Below are 25,353 nucleotides of genomic sequence, written 5' to 3'. Positions count from 1 at the left end.
AGCTATGAAAAATCTGCTGTTCAATTCACCCACTATTTTGTCATTTTAAACACGTAAATTTTGTACTTCTTCCCAAATTATCCAGTTTTGTTTTGTTTTTTTTCTTTCAGATTCTTCATATACTAATCCTTCCATTTGTCATGTGTGCTGCCTCTCCCTCCTGGTGGAGCATTTCCTCATGTAGTTTGTCATTTAATGTTGTGAGTTCAACTTTGGTAGAACTGTTTTACTAATGGTCATTACTCTTGCCATGAGTTGAAAGGTATCACTGGAGAAAAATTGTGTGATTACTTCTGCTGAACACTTCACGGGTTTCACTTGTCCAGAACCACAGTTTTTTACATTAATTTCTCAACTCAAGAGCGTCTCATACTACATGGGAACTGTAGGTTTGGAATACACATCTACAGGACAACCTGGCTTGCAGATTCAAATTCTTTCAATAGACTTTTTTTTTTTTTTTTAATTTAAAGCAGAGACCATCTTTCTTGTTGCTTTCTTAAGACAAGATCAGATTAGTTCTCTTTATCTAAGGGGAAGCTTTGCCAGAATTCAGACCTCTGCAAGGGTCACAGTTTTAAATCCATGCCATATCTCCTATCTGCAAGTGGACATTAAAACACCAGTTTCAAGCTATTTTGGTTTCTATAGTCTATATATATATTACTGTTGGATTATAAGCTGATTGTTCTGGCTTCAAGTTTCTGCTCCATTTCTGGTACCTAGGAATTTACAATTCTTGAGTTTGAGCTCAGCTCTATATTTAAAATATTTATTTTTACATTTTATCCAGAATTTTTATACATTAGTATTAGGAGGGTCGGCCATTTTGTAGGAGTCCGTGTAGCCTATATACCTACATTAAGTCAGCAATAAACACTTATTGAGCATCTACTTTATATCAGTCACCAATGAAGGCACTGAAGATAGCATTGGTCAATAAAACAGGAGTTCCTATCCTCACAAACTTAATTATGGTGGAGTAGACAGACAATAAGCAAATAAGCATATAAGATAATACCAGATGGTGGTAAATGCTATGAAAAAAAAGCAGAATTAAAAAATGGTGATATGGGGAAGTGATTTTGGGAAGAATGACAATGAGAGACTATTTTAGATAGAAGGATGAGGGAAGAAATTTCTGTTAAGATGACATTTGAGCAAAAGCCTAAGAAAATAAAGTTAGCTATGCATATAATGGAGTAGCCCAAATGAAAGGTAACAGCTAGTGCAAAGGCCGTGAGACTAGACCATATTTACTATGTTCAAGGAACAACAAAAAGGCCAGAATGGTGCACTGAACAAGAAGAATTATGGTAGGAAGTGAGGTCAGAGAGGTATTGTGGAAGCTGAAATGAATGAGGCAGGCACCTCACATGTGTCTTATAAACCAAAGTAAGGACTTGTGGTTTCATTCAGAATGAGATAAGAAACCAGTGGAGGGTTTTGAGTAGGAGAATAAAATGATGCAATTTATATTTTGGAATGTATCTTTTTGGCTGCTCTATAGAGAATAGACTATCTCTGTCTATATTACAGAAATCAAATATTGTCTCCTTGCTTGCTAAGCATGAACTAGTATAGAAAAAGAATTACCTAATAAAGTTTAGCTTTTATAGATCTGGGATGATTTTTACAAACCAAACACATTTCTAGTCGAGAATTAAAATACCTTTACCTTCTCCCAACCACATCTTAGGATTCTTATTTGAAGCAGTGGTACGTAGAGATATAGCTGTTTCTAATAAAACGTAAAGCAAGTTCGAATTTGAGAATAGAATTAGTGTAAATTCCAAATGTAATCATTACTCTATACTAATTCATCCTGTTTCTTATGATACATTTTTAAGGTTAAATGACTTCTTTTGAAGTCTTCTTTCCTGGCTAGGAAATTATCTGACTCCTAGAAGAATACATAGTGTGAGATTCTGTTTGCCTTGAATTGAACTTGAAAGAACTACAGGAAAGCCAAGATCTGATTATCACTAAAAGGTTCTTACATTTTACAGTGCATATATATATATATATAGTTATACCTAAAGGTATGTCCAAAATGTCAGAGAGGATGGATGTTCCAACAGAGCATTCTACACTCTATTATTATTTGTTAGCATTTAGTACATCAGCTTTGTAAAAACAAGAGCTCAGTTTTGTCAGTATATCCAGAAGTGATCAGGTTCAAAGTATTGATTCATGTCAACCAAATTAATAAGATTTTTAATCTCAATGTACACATCACTTCTCTGCAGAGCCTTCCCAGATCCCAGGAATCTAGATTAGCTATCCTCTTGGTGCTTCTGTAATACCCTATATTTACCCCTGCCTTAGCACTTACAACACTGCACTGTAATTATTAGTTTATAGATCTTCAGGCTATTTCCCTTATCAGACTGTGAACTCTGTGAGGGTAGGAATTGTATTTGATTTATTTCTATATCTGGAACAGTATCGTGCCTGACAAATAAGGAGGCTCAATGAATATTTGTTGAATATATGAGTGAATAGAAATCTGATGCCCACTAATCAATCTGCAGTGAGGGATAAATCTGCCAAGTAAGGAGAAAACTTTATTGGCAGTTCAGTCAGTCTTTCCAGTAGAAATGTCTACTTGGGAAGCCAAATTATAATAAAAAGTTTATAGAATGAACCCAGAATTAGAGCAAGGGAACTAAAGTGAATGACTTGGACCACTGATACCTTTTTTTCCCCTGATTTTATTATTTTCTTATAGTTTATATTAGTTTCATTTTGTAAAGATAATATATGCATTTTATAGAAATTTAGAAAGTTAGAGAAACATACACATAAGCAAAAGTCACCCGTAATTCCACCACCCAGAAGCAATTTGTGTTAACATACCAGTGTATTTCATTTAATCCTTCTGTAATGCATTTGTTCTCTCTGAGATCTCACTGGGGGTATAATTTTTCAGGCTGTATTTTCCCCTTCTCATCATATAATCAATATTTTCCATGCAACTAATACCACTTCCTGAACATCCTTTTGTATGGTTGTGTAGGCTTCCACCTGACTCTCTTTACTATAAAACAAAGATTTCTCTAGAACAACAACAAAAAAGCTTCCATTCTTTTCCTGGGGAGAGAAGAGGCTGGGAGTCACCTGCATTGCAGGGGCTGTGTGTGCTGGCTACACGCTTCAGAAAACGACAGTAGCACAGGTTTTAAGGCATAAAAGCATTGTTAAAATATAGCCCTAGATCTGCCGCCTTAAGGCAGCGGTCCCCAGCCTTTCGGGCACCAGGGACCGGTTTCGTGGAAGACAGTTTTCCACGGGCAGTGGGTGGAGGGATGGTTCAGGCGGTAACGCGAGCGATGGGGAGCGTTGGGGAGCGATGGGGAGCGATGGGGAGCGACAGATGAAGCTTCGCTCTCTTGTCCGCAGCTCACCTCCTGCTGTGCGGCCCGGTCCCCAACAGGCTGGGGACCGATAGCAGTCCACGGCCTGGGGTTTGGGGACCCCTGCCTTAAGGAACGGACCACTGATACCCTTAAGCCATGATTACCCCATGTCGTCATCTCCACTAAGGATAGACTGACTGAAGGAGAAGAATAATCGTCAGTAGTCTGCTGGTGTATCATTTCCTCTGGGAAGTTTTTGAGGTTGCAGTAGATTCTCATTATTTTTCTCTCCTTCTTCAGATTTCAGTTAGATCAACATCATTCATATTATACTACCCATAACTCCTGTAACTAGTTACCACAAAATTTGTAGCTTAAAGCAACATAAATATGTTTTCTTATAGTTCTAGATATCAGGAGTCCAAAATGGGTCTCTCTGGGTAAAATTAAAGTGTCCACAGAGCTCTGTTCCTTCTGAAGACTGTAGGGGGAAATCAGTTTCCTTACATTTTCCAGCTTCTAGAGGATACCTGTATTCCTTGGCCTCTTCTACATCTTTAAAGCCAGAAGCATAGCATCCTTAAATTCCTTTCTGACTCTCTTTCTGTCCAAGCATATTCTTTTCTGACTTTTTTAAAGGACACTGTGATTACATTGGACCCTCCTAGATAATCAAGGATAATCTTTCCATCTCAAGGTCCTTAATTTAATCATGTCTGCAAAGGTACTTTTGCCATGTAAGGCAACATATTTGTAAATTCCAGGGATTAGAACATGGACATCTTTGGAAGAACATTATTCTGCCTACCACAACCCTGATACTCTTTCTTTAGAAAGTTAAGCCAAGATGTAACAGGTTATACTGTAAAGTATACTGTTCTCCATTTACATTCTATCCTGCAACGATACCCAGCATATTTTTTTGTTCCCCAAATCTCTCCTCTTCTCATGATTGCTGGCTTTGATATCATATTTGTGTGTGGATGATTTCCTACCTTTACTTTATGATTGCCTTTACCGGTGAGCTTCCCCATTTGTAATTTTCTTGATTCTATTTGTGGCCTTTTCTTTTCCACCTAGAGAAGTTCCTTTAGGATTTGTTGTAGTGCTGGTTTGGTGGTGCTGATTTCTCTTAGCTTTTGTTCCCCAAATCTCGACAAACATTTACAAGGTGTCTGAAAATAATTCACCATTTTTTCCACTGTACTTTAAAAAAATGATAATAATAATAGTAATAATAATAAACTACAATCTTTATTGCTGAACAAATGGGGAACTAGCCTAGAAATATTTTATCCCATTTAGTACCTACAACAATTCTGCAAGTTTCCTTATTTTCTGAAGTTGAGAAAAATTTATATGCTTTCTCAAAGCCATTTAACCAATAAATGATGGAGCTGGAATTCAAACTGTCTCTTTCAAAACCTGCAATAATTTTTACAAAGTCTGGAGTCTTAGACATGTTTGGATTTTTACGAGGTTTAGAGTCTTAACCTTTCTAAGTCTCAGATTGCCTAACTACCAGTGGGAATAGTACCTATCCCACAGGAATTTTGTGAGGACAAATGAGATGCTAAGTGCAACGTATGCAAATGTTTAACACAGTGACTGTTCTATAGTATATGCTTATGGAATGTTACTTTTTATTTAAAAACAAAATCTTAAATTTTATTCCCTACATCATGATATATTTTTTAACATCTTTATTGGAGTATAATTGCTTTACAATGTTGTGTTAGTTTCTGCTGTATAACAAAGTGCATCAGCTATATGTATACATAGATCCCCATATCTCCTCCCTCATGATATCTTATACTAATTATTTTTTATTTTTGTTTTTTCGTTTAATGCCAGCTTTCAAGGAAGGAAGACTATGTCACTTTTACATACTCGTTTTGTTTAAAACCCATCCAGATGTCTCAATGGGCTCTGTCAGGAGTGGGAGGGTCCCAATGGCTGCTCCCCAAAGGCAGCAGATCATTTACCGCTGTTCCATTGCTCCATGTTACTCATTATGTGAAATAAATAGGATATGTTTTAATACAATCATTTCACCGTGGTCAAAATTGAGGTATAGAAAGATTGTCATATAGGAAGACACCAACAGGGCCAGTTCTCCTGAATCCAAGTGCAGCGCTTCAACCCACTGGCAATTTCAACTAATGTGACACAGAAGAATATGACACTGAATGACAAACACACTCTCTATAATATTGCATAGCAGTGAGAACAAATATTTCTATTATGTACATTTCTATACATGCGTGTTTTGAAGGGAAGGTTATATCTGGAGTCACCTGTAAATGGATAATTCACCCAGTCTAAGAACAGCCAAATTTTAGAATTGACCCATAGATGTTGCCGCTGAAACATAGAATCAACACATTGAATTTTTTTTTTTCAGGTAAAGCTCCTCAAACTGTCAGCCTCCATAATCTATATATGACGCTTTGGGTCATCACTTATATTTCTAACAAGAAGTAGTGCTCTGTGAAGATTTTGGTGTTAAAAATGTCTTTTTAAAAAGGTTGATTTAAATGCCTGAAAAAAGTTATTACACAATTTCTTACTTTACCATTTAATCAAGTTTGGGTTTTAGGGGAAAAAACAAAAAAACCTGCAGATGAAAAAGAATAGTTGGCAATCAGGTCAGCACAATCTCAGGGTTTATCTTTGAAGTAAGGCTTAAGTTGTATCTTTGATAAATAAGTAATGAGGTTCACATACTGGACTAAAATATCTAGTCGTAGCAGTGTTTGATAATAAAAGGGATGCCATTAATAATTGAGAATCAGTAATACTCAGAATGGCTTCTGCTGAACCAAACATTTAGTAGGTAGGATTTGGCCTCGCAAATGCAAACAATTGTGTCTGTGATTTCCCTGATGTAAGTTAGCATCTAAATAGTTGAAACTTTCTAACCTTTCGTAGAGGATAGTGGGAAGACCAGGGGCTTCAGTGTCAAACACACCTGAGTTGAAGCTTGGGCTCTTCCTTATATCTCTGTGCTTCAGTTCTCTTATCTGTAACATGGATGTGCAATGCTACTACCTCATAGGATTACTAAATGAGGTAACACATGTAAAAGGCCTAGAATAGGGTCTGGTACTTAGTGAGTGCTCAGCAAATGGCAGAAGCTCTTTTTTGTTGTGTTGGCCTGACACAGATAGACTGACAGATATTTCTCCAGCAATGATGGTTTTACTTGGGATCAGCAGAGAACTGCGATTTGGGGTCTGCAACCTTGACAAGCCACGTGCAAATCCCCACACCAAAAAAAGGAAAGAGAACACTTTTATAGAGGGGAGGGCTAGAGTAAACACAGTTCTTAGCTTTTCATTGGCTGAATCCTTGCCAGGAAATAAGAGGAGTCTTTCTTCTTCCTGTTGGGCTCTGCTATCATCACAAGGTGTGAGAGCTCCCCTTTCTGGTCTCCCATCTCAATTTAATTGAGGTTTCTGTTTATTAATTTATTAGTTATTATTTTCATCAATAATATTAATAATCATGTTGGGGGAAAATCTGCATCCGTATTGCAGTTATGAAGAAATTTTCAAATTCATACTCAAATTCACACTCAAATGCCATCAGAATGCATTATAGGGAAAAATACATAGTGATCTCCTTACAGAGTGTTTGTTAAGTTAAGGAGGAATAAACATTGAGGAGTCCCAGAATTTAAAGGTACCTTACAAACCTAACATGATGATAAGAATGGTGCAGCTATGCTTACGGGATAACATTTCAATTGCTTCACTGAGATCTGTTCTCGAGTATTTCTGGGTTTTTATTAAAGTCCTAACATAAATGCCTATACTGTTGAACCCGCTGAGTCAGACTTTTCTTAAGGACCATCTATCACTTTAACTTATCAGGCAGTCTAGCCCTGAATCTGGAACACGTGGCAAAGACAGATTGCTTAGTTGGAGATGAGGACAACTTGGCCACAAAGGTCTCTCATCTCATCTGTTCTCATGAAAATATCTGTGACACTCTCTGAGGAAAGCCAAGAGACTCTGTTCTAAGAAGCACACAGGCTGACTGCCCTTCCAACGGAGGGCCTAGACATCCCAGAGAGCAGGCTGTGTTAGCGAAAGGTCCAAACTTTGACATTCTATTCCCCTGCTTCAAATAATCGTCATCCATTTGTTCCACTCTTTACTCACTAACCTCTCCCCAAACTATAATTCAGAGACATTTATTATGTGTCTACTCTGCCATACTCACTGTTAGACCCTTTGCACATATTAACTCATTTCATCCTAAGACAACCCTGTAAAATTGTATGGGGTATTCAGAGATGAATAAAGCTGTTTCCTTATCTTTGAGCAGTTCTCTATCTACAAAAGGAGACCACTGCAAAAGGCCTCTTCCCTAGGCAATTGTGTTCCATTTGGCCCTAGCTTTTTCAACCAGTTACCCCCCTGCTCTATACCACTAACATTTACTCTTATCCTTCAAGTCGTTATTGGAACCACCACTTCCAGGAGAATTTTTAGAATGTATTACGGGAGACTCTATTCAGTTCCACTTTGCATCGTTCAGTTCTGGTCAGTTCTCTGCCTTTTTCTTTCCTAACCATTCCAGTGAGGCACTTATCCCTGACCTTCCTCCCCACAGAGGATTTCTCCTGAGATATGAGTGATGATACACTCCTTTTCTGTCTGATTTTCTTTGAGTTAAGGTTTTTGTTCTCCTTTTCTCCCCTTTACATGTTTACCTACATCTGTGTTTTCCATTTTTAAGAGTAAGATCCTTAGAGGACTGGATAACTTATAGACCTCTATAATAAAGAAATAAACACTCGTAGAAAATGTTCAGAGAATTTTAAGAAAATTGTCTAAAATGGGATAATTCAATGCCTTCATTTTACAGATGAGGAAAATTCACGGTGAGCAGATTGCTTGGGTTCATAACCTTGGTTGGGGGCAAAAGCAGGATCTGAAATAAAGTCTCCTGGGAATCAGTATATTTAAACTTTAAAAAGAAGTCCTCCACTCTTACTCTAGTGGTCTTTCCACTGTATCATTTATTTCTTCTTAACAAATTACTCTTATAATGACTTGGTAAGGTAATTGTATCATTGAAGACAATTTTGGAACTAGAATATAATTTAGAGGACATTAGTTCAATTTTTATCATTACAGATAATAAAATCCCTAACATTTACATTGTGCTAAGAGTTTACAAAAAACTACATACACTTGTTTCTCACAAAATCCCCATGATGTAAGAAAAATATTTTTATCCCAATTCCATAGATGAGGAATTAAAGGCAAAGGTACATGCAAAAAAGAGAAAAAATCATATATTGAACTCCTTTTTCCCCCATTACTCAGTTACAACTATTATTAGCTCTGTCCCATTTCCCCTACTTGCTCCCTAATCCCATGTATTTTACCATTTCTTCTGTAAACATTTCAGAATGTATCCAGTTAATAAGTGATTATTTTGTATATCTTTTGAAGGTTTCCTAATTTATCACTTTGAAACATAAATTTTACATTTGGGGATTTATGTTTTCCATGTTGGAGTAGTTAGATGGTTACGAAGTCTGAGAGTTGGAAACATCATGTCTATATCCCAGTATTAGTAACTTCTGTTTGAGAACCTACTATGGGGCAAACAAGGAAGGAAACTGGGTTGGGGGAAGGAAGGGAGGGTGCCCTTCCCAAAAATCCCGTTGTGTAGAGTCAGATGCACTGAATTCAATAGATAACAACAGCATTATTAAGTAAGATTTACTGTAGGGTCTTTTAGAAAGTATTTGTGAATTACTATCTGTAATTCATCCGAATCATGGAATAAGGACCTTTAAGCTACTGTACTTTAGGACAATCTCCTCTCTGCCTGGAAAAGTTGGTTAGCATGAGAACTGTTGTCAACATTAGTACTATGTTGTGGGAGCTGGCCGCAAAACCGCAGGATTGCTTCAGGCCCTATTCTGGTTCCGGGGTGGGGGCAGGCTGAGCATTTGGTTAATTCTTCTTCCTGATTGGAAATTAGAGTGACATGTGCCTGTCCAAACACCTATAAACAATGAGGACTGTTCCTTCATAGTTGCTCAATAAACAGTCCTGATGGTGAACAAAGTTCATTAGCTTTTCAATTGTGGAAAACCAGATACATTTTCCAGTTCCAATGTACCCTGGACCTTGAATCTTATTAAAGTATGTGAGAATTGAGGCCTTCAAATGGCCTTTGCTTAATATTCCAGGTTCAAATGGACAAGAGTACTTCCTTTGATGCTCTGGGGCTGCAAATGCAGGTGCCCTAACCTGCCTTAGGCAGTGTGCTTAGGTGACCCAAGCTAGATCACACTTCCTGGCCAGACTGGAGTGAATGCAAAGATGGGAAATACTCTGAAAAGACATTAAGCAGTTCTTTGTATTCATACCCACTACAGGCTTTATTGTTTTTTGTCCGTGTCTGAACCTAGTTTTCCAATATTTCATTGATTCTTTAAGCTATCCAATTTTCTAGCAATAAATTCCGTTTTTTCCTTAATTTAGCCAAAGCCATTTGTTTGTTTGCTTTTTGTTTTCCCTTGCAACCAAATAACTCTGGCTGAGACATCATCTGTGTGTGACTAGAGTTTATTGCACTCTTGGGTTAAAACTGTCAGTTCTCTCTTCCAACCCCAAATTAGCGGGGAGCTGAGACCCGGAGCAGAGCGATCTTCCTCTAGTACTCTGACTGGCTCCTTCTCATACTTCATGTTTCTACTCAAAAAATCACCTCCACAAAGAGGTTTTATTAAAACCACTCCACCTAGGAGTCCCTCTCCAAATCAGTCTATCACATAACCATGTTTGTTTTATTTTCTTTATCACAATTTGATTTTATTGTTTGTTTATTTTTATCTCTGTATTGTGTCTTTACTCCCAAAATGTAATCTCCTTGAGGACAGGGACCCCGTGTATCTTATTCATCTCTGTATCCCTAGAAATAGTGGCAATGCTTGGCAAATAGTAGGTCATCAGCTAATTGTTTTAAACGAATGAATGGGTAAATGAATAATCTTGCCCTTGATCACACAGCTTTTAAGAGGAAGAGACTGGATTTAGACTGAAGTAACCTGATGTCTACATTCAGCCTTCGTGGGCAGTTTAAAAGCAAGTAGTTGATGTGTACGTGCACACACATAGGTGCACGAAAAAGAGAGAGAGAGAGGTACACAGACACAGTGAGAGAGAAAGAAAGAAAGAATGTTGAAGAAAACGGAAATATCTGCTTCTATCTGCTAACCTGGCAAATTGTTCACATTTAGTGCCAACCCAAAGCTCTTAACTAAAGTGAAACTGTGAATCTTTGCTTTCTGTTTAAGCCAGTAAAGCATTTTCATCTAAGATATCCATTAAGGTGGCAAGTGTCTTTTAGTTTAGTACAGCAGTTTTGGTAGTAGCAGGGTTATGAGTCTGTAGATTGCACAGAGCCTCCCACTAGTAATATATAACACAGAGCCTGTGTTTTAGCATCTCTTTGGAATAAAGGTCATGGGATGGGGTTGTGAAAAGTATGGCATTTCTGAGTCCCTGGATGAATTTGAGCCACTAAATTGTCACTGGCCCTATTGTTTAGTAAGTGGCTATTCCATCTAAAATCTGCCATTATCCAGGATTACATTAGGCACTTAATATACATTATTTCACTTAATCTGTACCACAATTAGCCTGTGAGGCAGACATCATTATCCCATTCTACAGTTGAGGAAACAATTCAGAGAATGTAAGTAAACTACCTAGGCAGTGGCAGTAAGCATATTCAGCATCAGGTTTGGGACTCCCTAGACCAAATTCTTAACCACTCAACTATGTTTAGAAGAAGATATTAAAATCCTTGAAAAGAAGCGTCATTTATATTTAAACAAATTACTAAGGATGAAACAATAAGTAAGATTCAGTATCTGCAGTGGAAGCAGCCTGGGATTAGGCATTACTAAATGTAGGTTCTGGGAGTAGCTTTGATACTGTGTCTACATGATATTAAGCAGTTCATCCTGTGGAGTATTGGAAAAAAGCCTTGTACCTGCCTCTCAGATGCCTGCATCCAGCCCCAGCTTTACCATTGCCTGTCTCTGTTACCTTGTACAAATCACTTTATTTCTATCTGCTTTCAGTTCCATAACTGTAGGATGAAAAAATAGTACCTGACACATGGAGATTAAGAAAGATAATATGTCGGAAAGTGTTTAGAAAATTATAGTGCCAGGGATCAGGAATTTTAGATAATGACTGCCTCAGCATTTAATAGATATTATTTTTTTAAGTGTAAAGGGTTTTTTTTTTTAATTATGTGTAACACAAAGTTATTTAAGTCAATAAATTTTTAAGGAATTTCACATGTTCTGATTCTTTCCACTGCCAATCACCTTAGTTCCTCCAAACTCATAATCTTCAAGATAAAATAGCCCTTTCAAAAAGAAGTTATCGTGTGAGTCATCCCACAATTCTTTTAGTTAGGCTTCTTTGATCGCCAATGAAATATGGACACACTTCAAAATTCCCCACCTGTAATCTTTGGGATCCAGTTTCCTCAAGCGATTTACTTTAGGACCATGTTTAGGGTCAGGAGATGGATCTGCCTGGTTCTGAATTTGACACCCTCTAAAAATGTATTAGGTTCAAATCATATTCACTCCTAAGCCATCACACCCTAGAACAGTACAGCTCATTGGGATATGCCAATACCTAAGATAAAAAGTTTGTTAGGTTTTTCATAGTTTACTTGGCAGCTCTGTCTTGTAGTTCTTTCCCACAGATCTAACAGGTAGTTCTATGAGTAAAGGAAACCACACTGTTAATCTATGAGGCGTTTCCAACGATGTAGGTTTACAGAAAAAGCCCCATCGGGATAGACCTCAACAATAGATATTATTTTTTTAAAATATGGCTTTCTCTTAGCACAAGAGATTATCGCTTTGGTGTTTCAGCCAAAATTTCCATTTACACCTTTTTGCTTTGTTTTGTTTTATTTTTTTGTTTTTGACCAGTAGCTTTAATAAATTATTTAGGTGATTAATTTTTGCTACTGACATACTCTGACTGTCTCCTTAACAGAGCTTTAGAATGTTGCAGTTTTGTTTGTTGATGTCTCAGAAGATGGGTTTCATTAGGATGAAGACTGCAGTTTATTCATCTGCCTCCCCTCACCCACACATAATACCTGGCGCCCAATCATCCCCTTGTCATTGACTGAATTAATGAAGACCTATTACTTAGCCTCTTTGGATCTTAGTTTCTTAATCATTGCAGATTAAAATAGAAAAACAGTGTAAGCGTTTCAGAGAATTCAAACCTAGCCTAGGAAATGTTGAATATCATGCCAAGACATTTCATAGCTTACTTATTGTTGCCCATCACTAGTTATCACTTTCAGTTTTAGTATCAGAAGACACACTAAGCTGATAGTCAGGGAGTGAGTACCCCAGTCTCCACACCACTGAGCACGTCTACCTTTGGAAACAATCTGTGGGAAGCTGTCATATAGAAAATGATTGTCTTTTCATGTGGGTTTGTAGTCATTTATTTTCTTACCATGAGTGCCTTGGTTCTGTCATCTGGTGTAGCGTGCATTTTGATTGCCAGTTGGTTTACAAGCCACAGCTCAATCAGTGGATACCTTTTACTATCTCCTTCCTTGAAACCTACATGGCTGCCTGCTGTCAGATCAAAGTAATATGGATCCATGACAGACCTGAACAGAACTGACATTCAGTGGAGGTGTGATGGCATTTGAATGTCATTGATAAGAGATGATTAGTTGCTTTAATTTCCATGGAGGTTGACGTATTTCATTATGCAAAATAATAAACATGTTTTGTATGAATTCCAAGGTTCCCCAGTTCATGACATGAGAATTCTAATTAGTTTTATGTGAGCCGTACAGAGGGCAAATGAACTTATAATTTTGCTTAAATTAAAATTGCAGCAATTTCCTCAGGGGTCTCCTTTGAAGATAGCAATATGCTCCCAGGGGAATCTAAGGAAAACTTCTGGATTTCTAACTCCTTGGTCCCAATCTCTCTTACAAAAATCACTGCCTTTCTGATTGGGTAGTGGGATAGATACTCAGATCTAGGATGTTTTAGGTAGAGCCCCAGCTCTGGGGCTTTAGAGACCAGGGGATATGGTTGTAATAGCAGTAATCTAGGATTTGGGAGAGCTCAGAACCAGCCCCAGTTCTGCCTCTCATTAGCTGTGTGACTTCAGGCAAATCATTTAATGTCTTAAGACCCTCAAGTTTCACATATTAAAAAAATGAATATCATAATTCCTCTGAAATCCCATAGCAATTTATTTGTTTCTCTCCTATGAGAAGAGAAAGGAAGAGATCCTAATATTAATTGAACATCTTCTGTCTGCAAACCTTGTGCTTAACACTTTCATATCTGTTATTTAATCTACATAACAAGGAAATGCCATTATCTGTTAGAAGCAGTGGATATAATGACCTTCCTGATCCCTGGTCCCTATCCTTACTTGAGCGCCACCTGTAGACTCAGCCCTGCTCTGCACCTTGGAAGCCACCATGACCTGGGAGAATACGAGGAACACTAATTCTGTGGCTCGGTGGAATCAGCATCAGAGCGTCCTTGTTCCTTTGACATTGTGCCTGTTCACTACCCTTCATTCATCCTTCAAACATTCATGGTTACCTACTGTGCACCACATCTGCTTGAGTGAGCAAGCCCGAGTCCAGGACCTTACAAAGCTTGGAGAATAGAGGGGGAGACCGTGTAAGTAAAGAGGTCATTCTGCCCAGTGTGAATGTGTTTGGTGCTAATATAGAGATAAGCGCAGGGTATTGTGGAAGCACAGAGGAGAAACTCAACCAGTTTGAGGGTGGTCAGAGAGTCTCCTTAAAATAGGTGATAACTAATACATTTATTCAAAAACATTTATTGAGTGTCCAGCAGTCACTATTCAATGAACTAATGACAGAGCAGTAAAGTGAGCACAATTAAGTCCCTTGTCTTATGGAAAGCAGACATGCTAATTACCGTCAGTTTGAAGGATGTTGAGAGCTGTGAAGGAAAATAAAGCAAGAGAAGGGGAATGATGGTTCAGGCTTGTGTGCTGAGTGGGGTGGTACATTTGTGTTAGTGCCATCAGATCAGGCCTCTAGAATTCTGAGGTAACATTTTGAGCAGAGCCCTGAAGAAGATGAGAAAGCAAGCCAACAAGATATCTAGGCACAGAAAACTAAAAAGCACAAGAACCTTGAGACAGTAACTGCTGTGTCAGAGGAACAGCAAGAGTGACCAAGGGGGAGAATAGTAGGAAATGAGGTCAGAGATGGCCTGGGGGAAGATTACATAAACCCTCTAGGGCACAATGGGACTTAAATGGAAAACTATTGGGGGATTTTTGACAAAGAAATGTCACAATTGGGTTGTTTTTAAAGGGGAGGGTACGTGTGTATAAGCATGTGTGAGTATGTGTGTATGTGTGCTTCAGTGGTGGCAGGAACAGAGAAAAGTAATGGGAGAAAAACTTGTGGTGCTAAGCAATTTTGGAATTCTTCTCAGGGCAATGCAAAGCCACTGAAGGGTTTTAAAAGGAGAAAGGAGTGGAAATCGGAGGCCAGGACACTCCTTTGAAAGCTGTTGCAGGAAGTCAAGGTTGACCTCTAGATATATTCTGGATAACCCTGGATAAGCCAGCCAGCACTCAGATCCCAGATCCCATGACTCTGCATGGCTCCTGCTTCTTCCGGTCATAGCTGAGGTTTTGTACCCACCGCCCAGTGTGCCTGCAGCTAGTCCTCTGCCGGGATCACTGCTTTTCACCTGGCCCTTGTCCTCGAAACCAAATTTATCTGTCAGTCATCCCCCGGGACTTTGTTCTGGCAGGTCACCTGCCTAGGCTGCAGCCCAATGCCTTGCATAGTCCGAACTCTAAACTCTTCTCTGTTTGCCTGGGTCAATTTCTAAGCCCATGTCCCCTCTCTCTTTGGGGTGGCCCAGTGTCTGGGGTCTCAGGCCTTCCCGATGTGGAAGTCCCTGAGAAGCCAGTTTTGGAGAAGGAAGTGTTAGGTTTTAGTATTCTACTTGAAGTCAAAGTATGCTATAGACAAAGGTAGTCTTTACTGTCACTGCCCCTTTCAGAGCGCTTTTTACCTTCTTCCTCTCTTTCCCCCATCACCGAGGGCACAGTGGTCCCAGACAAAGGGCATGGGCTGCACATTGTTTCCAGGTAAGAGTTAGAACTCCACGTGTTATCTTCGGTTTTTCCCCTTTCACACACAAGAAACATTTTGCAGAGGGACCCTGGAAAAAAATTGAGGGCAGAGTATATGCAAATGTCGTCAGTCTTCGAAGATGGGTGTTCAGGTATCTAAGAGGAAGATAATTTTGAGCACAGAAGTCTCTGCCTTTTACACAACATGACAGTGGTACCTACTGCCCACACTATCTGCTTTTAAAGCACCTCACCTGTATCGACTGAATCCATTCATGGATCTAACTACATTAGACTGTGACAAGGCTCTTGAAAACTTCTCATTAATTCTGTTCCAGGCCAAGATGCTCACCTCAGCAAAAATGATCCTTTCAGACATCACGCTTCTGATAAAGTAAATGAAGACATGTTAAACATCAGTAGTCGTTTTATGAAACTTCTATTTTTTGAATGCCTATCATGTGCTAACCATTGTTCTAAGCGCTTTAGATACATTATCAGGGACCTAGCAAAGTAGAGCATATAATCCCCAATTTAGAGTTGAAAGCCCCACCATGTCCTGCATGGGCCTGTGTATTCTTCCCCCCTGGATCAATTGTGACCTATGTGAGTGGTTAGAGCTGGGATCTGAACCCAGTTTGAGTGATTCTAATACTCACTCACTGTTTCTTTAGACACCTTTGGCAGGCCATACTTCTGCCTACCACAGTATCCAAAGACCTGACCAACATGTAATATATAAAAACACATCCAAAATAGGAGCCGTTATTATGACTCAGGCAGGGGTTAGCTGGAGAGGATGGAGACTGAGTAGGAGGGGGAGGCAGTTGATGAGTGAGTAGGGGGAAAGTTGCCTAACCTACCAATTCCAAAACCCACCACTACTTAGATTTAGAGAAGGAGGGACTGAGAATTGCCTTTGTTCTTCTTAGAAAAACTGATTTCTCTGCTTGGTAATGGCAAATTACTTTTATGTAGGTAGTAAAATACATCAAAAGTCTGAACCTCTGCCAAAGGTAGAGATTCCCAATGAGCCAGTAGTAATCAACTGGATGATGTTTGAGTCTGACCTGATTAATTCACCATCATACCATGTCCCCAGGCTGATGGACATTTCAGATAGGAAAGGGAATGCGACTAGAAATCATGTCTTATACTTCTTGAATCTAGTAAAGATAAGGATGACATCATGATGATGGTGATGATGGTGATGATAATAATGAGAATAGTGATGATGACACAAACAGCAACTAACATTTTTGAATTTGCAAGGCATCGCACTAAGCATTTTACATTCATTATCTTACTCTTCACAGTTTTGTGAGTTATGTAGTGTTATTTTTCCCATCGTATAGCTGGGGAAACTGAAACTTAAAGGGGTTAATTAAGTGTCTTGTACATACAGCATCTAACAGACATTAAATGATAGAACCACTATTCAAACTCACATCTGCCTACTACAAAGCCTGAGTTCCTAACCAGGCTACTTGTAATATTTCAGAAAGCCTAATCCAATAGAACATTGGCTCTACAAAAGTCTTGTATATTCTAAATAAAGAAACTGCTTCCTTTGCTTTAGGCTGGAGTTATATCACCCACTCTGCTAACAATGATTTGTTCAGCCTGATTGGAAGCTTGTTATGATGGTTCCAGACATATTGACTGTAGTTTTTTTTGTTTGTTTGTTTTTTTAATAAGGATCAAATCATCACTTATTATATGCAGTTGGCTTGGTAGGAAAATTCTTCAGTGCATGGAATCTATGGGGTAAAAAATATAAATGGAAACGTTTTATTGATACTGGAACAGTTGGTGCCTCTGTTCTGAAATGTAATATATTCCAGCCTAAAAAGCCTTAAGTTTATATCTCTGGTGTGTGAAATTAAATTAACACCCTATGTTATAAATTCTGTTGTATCATAATTTTTTACCTCATGTTTACTTAAAATGTCTTTTGAAAATCATCCAAAACACCATAAACCTTCTTTTCTTTAGCAACCACCTCTACAATAGAAAAGGAGACTAGTAAACTTCTTGCCATAGCAGATGAAGTCAGAAGATTTAAATGTGGATGTGGATCTTAGAAAAGGAGCTGAGTCAGGGATCAAGCCAGGGCACCAGGGCAACTGAATGAGGTGAAAACCCTGTTTGACCCTGGCAGTGTGAAAGTTTTAGAGACAGTTATGGCAAGAAAAACATTTCTGTAATTTTTAAGAACCGTGGAACTTCATGCAAGTGGGAGTTGAAAATATTTTTAGAACTTTGAGGTAGGCTCTGCAGGCCATGAGCAAAACTACCACTTGCTTTGGCCGTCAGAAATGGTCCAGAAAACACTTCTCAAAGATGGCTGCTTTATGGCAGCTGTGTTAGAGCCAAAAGGAAGACTCGATTATGACAAGCAAGGTGTGGTCGTACACCCATCCTCCTTCTGTGTCCTGGACTAGGGCCCCATCTTGTTAGTATCTGCCACTAGCATCAGATTTCCCCTGACACTGGCAATGTGTCCTGACATTCTGTCTCTTCCCACGCTTTTGCTTTTATATTGAGGAGTAGCTCTGGCATCTTAGTCTTGCTGATTTCTCTCTGCTCACTCCTCCGGCAATTGGGAAATAATTACTTTTATATGTCATTCAATGTGCTTTAATCATTACTTATTCACTTATTCATCCAGTCGATTAGTCAGCAAACATCTCTGACTATCTATTAAATTCCAGGCACTGTAGTAGGGATGAAGACATAGATCTTATCCCAAAGAATAAGAGAGAGAGCAAAATAGATTGATCTAATAAGGGAGACAAGGAAGGCATTATCAGTATCCGTTATGTACAGATGAGAAAAGGAAGACTCAAAGATTTTAAATCACTTGTCCTATTGTGGTTTATCATTAGCCAACTCCACTTTTAAATCAAGAGTCACAAACCATCAGGTGCTAGGTGAATATTTACTGAATGAACCTAGAATGGAAAGCAAGATATAGTCTTAGTAATGGGTTGGTATAACTCAGAGGATGTCCTCTTCAGGATCTTCTGACTTAGATATGGCAGGGATAAGTCATGGGCAAATGCTTCTTCTCATTTATTGTGTGTGCATGCCCTGACTGAGAAACGTAAAAGATAGAAGTAGAAAAGAAATTATGTATCTCTACCACTGAGGTGATGCAGGGTGCAGAAGATACCTCTTAATTGTTTAGAGCACAGGACTGGAGCAAGCCTGCTTGGCTTCACACCATAGCTTTACCACTAACTTTTAGACCACTTGAATAAATGTTTTAATCTCTTTGAGTCTCAGTTTCACAATATGCAAAATGAAGATAGTAACAGAACCCATCTTAGAGAGTTGATAAGAATTAAAAGAAGTGATACACACACACACACACACACACACACACACACACACACACCCCATTTAGACGATCTAGTGGAATAAGCTGTGTCAGCTGTTATTATCCCTACTCTCCAGACTCCAGAAGATAGAGGATGTCAAAAGAAGAGAACTAGGTTATATTGCGTTTTGAACTACATATAAGTACATATATTTCTTGTCCCTTTCAGGCAATTCTCATGACTTTTTCCAAAGCACCTTTAGATCTGGTCTTTAAATCTGAGCTTCTTCTGCTGAGGCCTCTAGTCTTTTTGCCTACTCCTGTTGACCAACAGGAAGTTGCTATTCTGCTTGTTTTCTGTCAAGATATCAATAGCCTATTTCTAGGGACCAAAAATTAATATCCACTGAAAGTCATCAAGAGCTATGATTAAACAGATGCCAGTAGGTTATTAAATCAGGACTCAGTTCTCCACACTTTTCACTTAATAATATTAATCAGCCCTGACTGCTTCCCAGCCCTCATTCACTTTACAATAATGGAATTTGGAATATATACATTTCAGCTCTTCTCCTGATTCCCAGCCGCCATCTTCCTACTTTAAGAGAAATTGTAAAAATCATTTCTCATACTGTGTAATAGCAGTTTCAGTTTATAGAACTCAAAATCATATGCCAGATTCTGTCTTAAGCACATCACTAATATAATCTTACTTCTTCCTCACAGCAATCTTGTGAGATAGCTACTACTGTTATTTCCATTTAACAGATAAGAAAACTGTGCTTGCCTAATATGACAGATCTAGCAAATCAGAGAGCTGGGGCTTGAACCCATTCTCTCTGACTTAAGAGCTCATGTTCTTATTAACCACTGAACATTCTGCTTTTCCAAGATTTGCTAAAGGTTGCCTTTTTCATACTCCTTCTTAATAGAATTCCTTCAAACACTTCTGAAGACATCTTCCATTTTCCTCTGTCTTTTCTTTGATTCTTCCTCTTCCTCCTCTTTCTCTTTTGCCAACTTTTTTTCCTCTCCTTCTCCTCCACCTCTTCATCCTCATTTTTCTCTTCTTTCTTCTCTACTTTATCATCTCTTCCTCCTCAGGCAAAAATAATGCTTATACATGATAGAAAGTATTAAGAGTTATGAAAAAAAAAATATTTTGAATGTCAATGATTAGGAAGCATTTTGTGGAGGAGGTAGTTTTGAGGTGGTGATTAAAGGCTCGGTTGCATTTGGGTGCATGGACAAGTTGATGCAAACCATTCCAGAAGGAAGGAATGGTATAAATACAGGCATCCTACTAGCATTAATGTGGAAGGGTAGAGTCAGCATTTTGGTTTGGTTGAAATGAAGGGTGACTGAGGAAAATTATTAGGAGCTAGATAATAAAGTGAGGCTGGGTTGAGGGGCGCTTGATATTTCAATGTGAGGGATTTGGACTCAACTCTGGGTTATGGGGAGCCGCAGGATATTTTTAAGCATGGACATTATATTTTCAGAGAATTGTCCTTTAAGAAAAATGATCTTCTGGCAGCATATAGGATGAATTAGAGGAAAAGGAAATTGCAGGCAAAGTGGTAGTTTGGCTATTGTTGTCAAACTTGGTTTCTGTCAAAAACCAAATGAAGGGTGACATTGACACCCATACAGACCAAGGATGTAACCTGGGGAATGTACATTCAGCATTTCAATAGCTGGAACTCTACCCTTTTCTCTACTCTCAATAAGGTGTACAGATAGGGATGCAAGTGAGTTAGAATCCTATTATTATGAGGATGGACTTAGATTTTTTCCAATTTATTTTTTAATAAAATCATGCCCAAATTTTGCTTTTATTAATAGGAACCAATTTCTTGAAATCCATCTCATTACTCTTCACATCATCCAAGAATGTCAAAGCCTCATGTCAAAATGCCGTGATTAAAAGCGACTGATGTTCATTAGGGTCACAGTAGTGGGAAAAAAAGAGGAGGTGGATATGAGAGAAATTATAGAAATATAATTGAAAAGAGCTGGAAGCTTATTATGTTTCGGACAAGAAAAGAGGTTTCAGCAGAGCTTTTAGGGACTCAAACTGGGGTAATTGGGCAGATAGTGGTACTAATGAGGAGTTAGCAGAATAAAAACAGAAAGATACTACTGTGCAGTTTGTTTTATAGTATGATAAATTTTAAAATATCTTTATCCTCTACGTGTCAAAGATAAAGCAGTGGAGGATGGATGTGTGGTATTGTGGAAAGAGGCAGAACAACTGATTTGAGCCTTCTCTGCCACTTATCAGGTATATAATTTTGGATGAAGTTATTCAATATTTCTGAGTCTTATGAACTGCTATTATTACCAAACATTTGAGCAATTATGGTGGATCAGGCCTCATCTTTGCATATTCCAGTTAATACACCTTACATGGGTACTCTTGAAGAAGAGGAAGCATATCTTTATCCCTTAGGTGATATTTAGTTTATTGGATCACATCTATAAATATTAGGTGTGCATTTAGATGTAAAATCTTAGACCTTTTTGCGTCTCAGATAAACTACAGTATTTGTTACTTCCACCAACCGTGTCAGATATCTTGATCATTCTTCTTCACTTTTATAATAGGTTTCACCATTGTCTAGTCCCTTTAAGATACCTGAAGTGAAAGCCCTCTTTCACACAGTCACCAATCTATTGTATTCCAGCTCACTTTCTGGCTCAGAGGCAGTGAAACAGTGAAGGGGAAGTGGAGTAAGCTGTCTTCCCGTGTCCTTGACCATAGGAAAATGAGGGGTGCTGGTCACACACGGAAGAGCAGTTAAGACAGAAATCCATCCAAGTCCGTGGGCCGAGGAAAGGGATCCTTCTGTGGACAAGTCACAGCCTGGAAAGCCTATATCCTACAGCAAAGAGACTAAAGACTGGCTTTGACCACAGCCATCAACAAAGGCTTCCCCCAACTCTGACCAGATCTGGAGGTCATCACCATTCCCACTCCATCTGTAATTACCTCTCAGATCCCAGGACTCTCCTCCAGTAAAGTCACTAGTGAGGCCTCTTTCTATCTCTAATTCTCTTTCTAATTCCTTTGCCATAATGAAACTCTGTAGAACTTCCCTTTGTTCCCTGATTTTGACTTTCAATAGCTTGTTTTGTAATTCAGAAGACTAAACTCTGGCTCTATCTGCCTTATTTGTTTTTCCTTTTGGTTTCTGAGATGCAGTGGCAATGCTGGAAGTTCCTTTCATGACAATGAGGGAGAGAGACTACAAGTATAAAGATAGTATTTCTTGATACCTACAGATGTATTTAGCCTTTTACTCTGCCATTCAAACTTATTTCTAATTTGGTTTAATTGTGCCTCTCTAGCCATACCTTCCAACAATCCCTTTTCTCCAGTGAAGTGGGATTATCTTTCTGGAATATTTTAGATGCTTTTTGCCTCCGTGCTTGTTCATTTGGAATATACCCCCACTTCCCCCAGTTGGTTAAACCTCCTTTGTCTCAGCCTGTTGAAATCCTCCCATCTATTTTCCAATGTCATTTTAGTGGCACCTCCTCGATGGAACCTTTCCTCATTTTCCAACATGCGCCCTTTATTGAATCTCCATGGTTTTCCTTAACTCTCCTCTGGCCCAATCTCATCATAGTTATCTGTGTATTTCTCTTAACATTCTTACTAGTTTGTAAACTCCCTAAGCACTGGAGCAGTATCTTACTGTATTTCACAGTATCTCACAGATTTTATATTATCTTTCACCATACTTCTATTTGGAAAAGTTTGAATTGAAAAGCTTTCAAAAAATACCCACATTATTAAGCCATGCTGAAGTGAGTAAGCTTTATATTATTTTAGAAATGTGATAACAAAAATATACGTAACATTTTCCACCTGGTGACTGTAAGCTGTATATCCAAAGACATTCTCTGCCCCTCTGTTATTGTTGGGATTGTGATAACACTGCAAATTCTTGTGCAAATGTAATCACAGTGGCTAAATTTTATTGAGTATTTTATTTATACCAGGCAATATACTAAGTATTTTAAAATAAACAATAATTTTATAAGCACTGAGTTTGTGGTTTATCATGAATTACTTAGATGAGTTTTATTGCCATTGGAACCCATATATTGTAGAACCAAGAAAACATAATAACTTTCAGACAAATTCAGAATCTGAAAAGGAAAACGAAATTGCTATCGATTAACCATTCGGTGCATTTTCCCATTGTTTCTCTTATGTTTTCTGGTTGCCTAAGCAACTAGGTAGATGAAGTCAAGTATGACAGCTAGATATTTTTTCCAAAATCAAAAAGTTTCTGTATAATTTTCCCTAAGACGCTCACTCCCAGTTTGGTGGTGTAGATTTCTTATATTGAATTTTCTTGGCTTTTCCAGGTCAGATTAAGAAGAATCTACATTCTCTTTATGTAGGGACTTCTTAATTGTACTACAAAATGTACTACATCATCAACTTATCAGGAGGCACGTTTTTCATTGCTATGAACCTACTGAGAGTAGTGTCTTACTTATCTTTGTATGTCCAGTGTTTAACTTAGTGACTGCCACATAGCATGTACCAAATAACTGTTGAATGAGCTATCGAATAGATAGAAAGATGTTTCTGTACTTTATCTTGAAGCTTCTGATTTTTTTAAGCCAATGATGATGAGCTTCCTTAGTGGCAGATGTTGCTCCGTTACTCCAAGGATGTTCATAAGATACTGTTCTGCCTTAGCTGAAAGGACTTTTTACCTTCTTCCCTGTCTCTGGGAATGAAAAATGTTATTTTAGGCAGATTTTTCCACCTATTTTTCAATAGATGGAATTCATCTTCTCACTGGTATTGACATATAAATAATTAATCAGCGATTCACACCACCTTGCAATTTGGGGACTTAATTTTGCTGTACTCCTAGGAAGGACCTATCAAAAAGCAGATTCAGCAAGCTCATTTGGCAGTCAGCTTGAAGAGTCCTCTCTGATTTTGGACAATTTGTTCAGAGGAAACAAAAAGCATCATATGTTGATTTTGGCCACTCTTAACTGAAACCCACTGACTTTGGGTTAAACCTGAGCTGGGGGAATGATCTAATGAAACAGAGTCTTCAAAATCTAAGTTGTCTGAGCCTTGCCAAAGATCTCTTAGAAGGCCTACTCACAGGTAATATTTGTATCACTCAATATCTTATTGAGATCTACTTCTTATATAGGAATAGAGAAGAAATGGCAAAGAGAGTGGTGTTACCTCACCTGCCACTCTTTATTGCTTACCCCTTTGTAATTAGAATGAGTCATATGAATAGTACTGACCAATAGACTGTGAGAAAAGTGATATGTGTCATACCCAGGCCTAAGCAATATCAATGCATCTTCCCTCCAGTATGTTCTTCTCCTGACACAGAGATGGTGTAGCTACAAAATTTGGAGTCTCTTATTCTAGATCCCTGAGCGGTTATGTAGAGCAGAGCGCCCTGCTGACCTGCAATGATATAGCTTGAGTGAGAACTAACCTTAGTTTTATTAAGCTACTGAGATTTACTGTATTCTTACAACAAACCTAACCTATCCTGACTAACACAGAGGGAGAGAGGACAAGAATTAACACTGATTGAGCACCCACTATGTGCCTACACTGTACTAGGACATTCATATGGTCTGCTGTTTCTGTTGTTGTTTTATTATTTTCCACAAAACCTCTGTGAGGTAGTTATTATAATCTCCATTTTACTGATGAATACATTGAGGCTGTAAGATTTGATGACCTTGTGGACAGCAAAAGATAGAGATGGTCTGTCAATAAATTTGTTTGAGTCTCAACCAATGGGGTTTCTCCCAACCCCGTCCTGTTTCAGTGACACCATGTTGACTTCCATTAGCATGTACTTGCTAACTTTTAAGGCCGATAGAAGTTTTGAGCAAGCACAATTGAGGCCTACAAAGTCTCTTTATTCCTAAGGAGGGAGCCAGGACAGTAGGGTGTAATGTGAGTATAGGGTGTCACCTAAAATGGGGACCAAATGCCCTGCAGGCATGAGCAAGGGCTAATTCTCTGGTCCAGACTAAGGTCCTTTGGGTATAGAAACTGCTGTCAAAAGAATCTAGCCCAATGATCAAAGTTAGAGTTAAGGTACTAAGACCAGAGCCAAAGCAGTCAAGGTTGGGGGTTACAGAGGACTCTGAAAAATACAGAGGCACAGTGATGTGGACAACTATGGTCACAACTGCTTCTACTCTCCCTCTTCTGTCTTAAAGCAGAAATATTACAGACCTGCCTTCTGACAGCCATACGTATTAACTACTTATTTAAGAAAAATTAATATTGATTAGGTGAGTGATCACGGAGTCAGGGTAAGCCACTTTGGAATGAGTTAAGCATATTTGTGTCATAATGCCTATTCAATTATCATCCTTTAGAGTTATTTGGGTGTTTTTTGTAAATTATTGCATATGACTCACTTTGGTCCATAGGAATTATGTTATTTAGTCTCATTATTGGGTATTGTTC

At 38.4% G+C, this 25,353-nt stretch overlaps 1 protein-coding gene and 1 non-coding gene across 3 annotated transcripts in view; one reads left to right on the top strand and one right to left on the bottom strand.

The window, feature by feature from the left end:
• The window catches only part of DLG2 (discs large MAGUK scaffold protein 2), a 1,232,045-nt gene that overhangs the window by 203,222 nt on the left and 1,003,470 nt on the right, over positions 1 to 25,353 (top strand). The gene's annotated exons all lie outside the window — the stretch shown is intronic.
• LOC114236141 (small nucleolar RNA SNORA18) lies at positions 12,094 to 12,224 on the bottom strand. Its single transcript, XR_003622156.1, has one exon. It is a non-coding gene; the product is annotated as a small nucleolar RNA SNORA18 (small nucleolar RNA).

This window comes from Balaenoptera acutorostrata, chromosome 9, assembly GCF_949987535.1.
Source record: "Balaenoptera acutorostrata chromosome 9, mBalAcu1.1, whole genome shotgun sequence".
In the NCBI taxonomy this organism is placed as follows: Eukaryota; Metazoa; Chordata; class Mammalia; order Artiodactyla; family Balaenopteridae; genus Balaenoptera; species Balaenoptera acutorostrata.
Note: the sequence above shows the minus strand (reverse complement) of the source record. Positions and strands in the feature narration are given on the sequence as shown.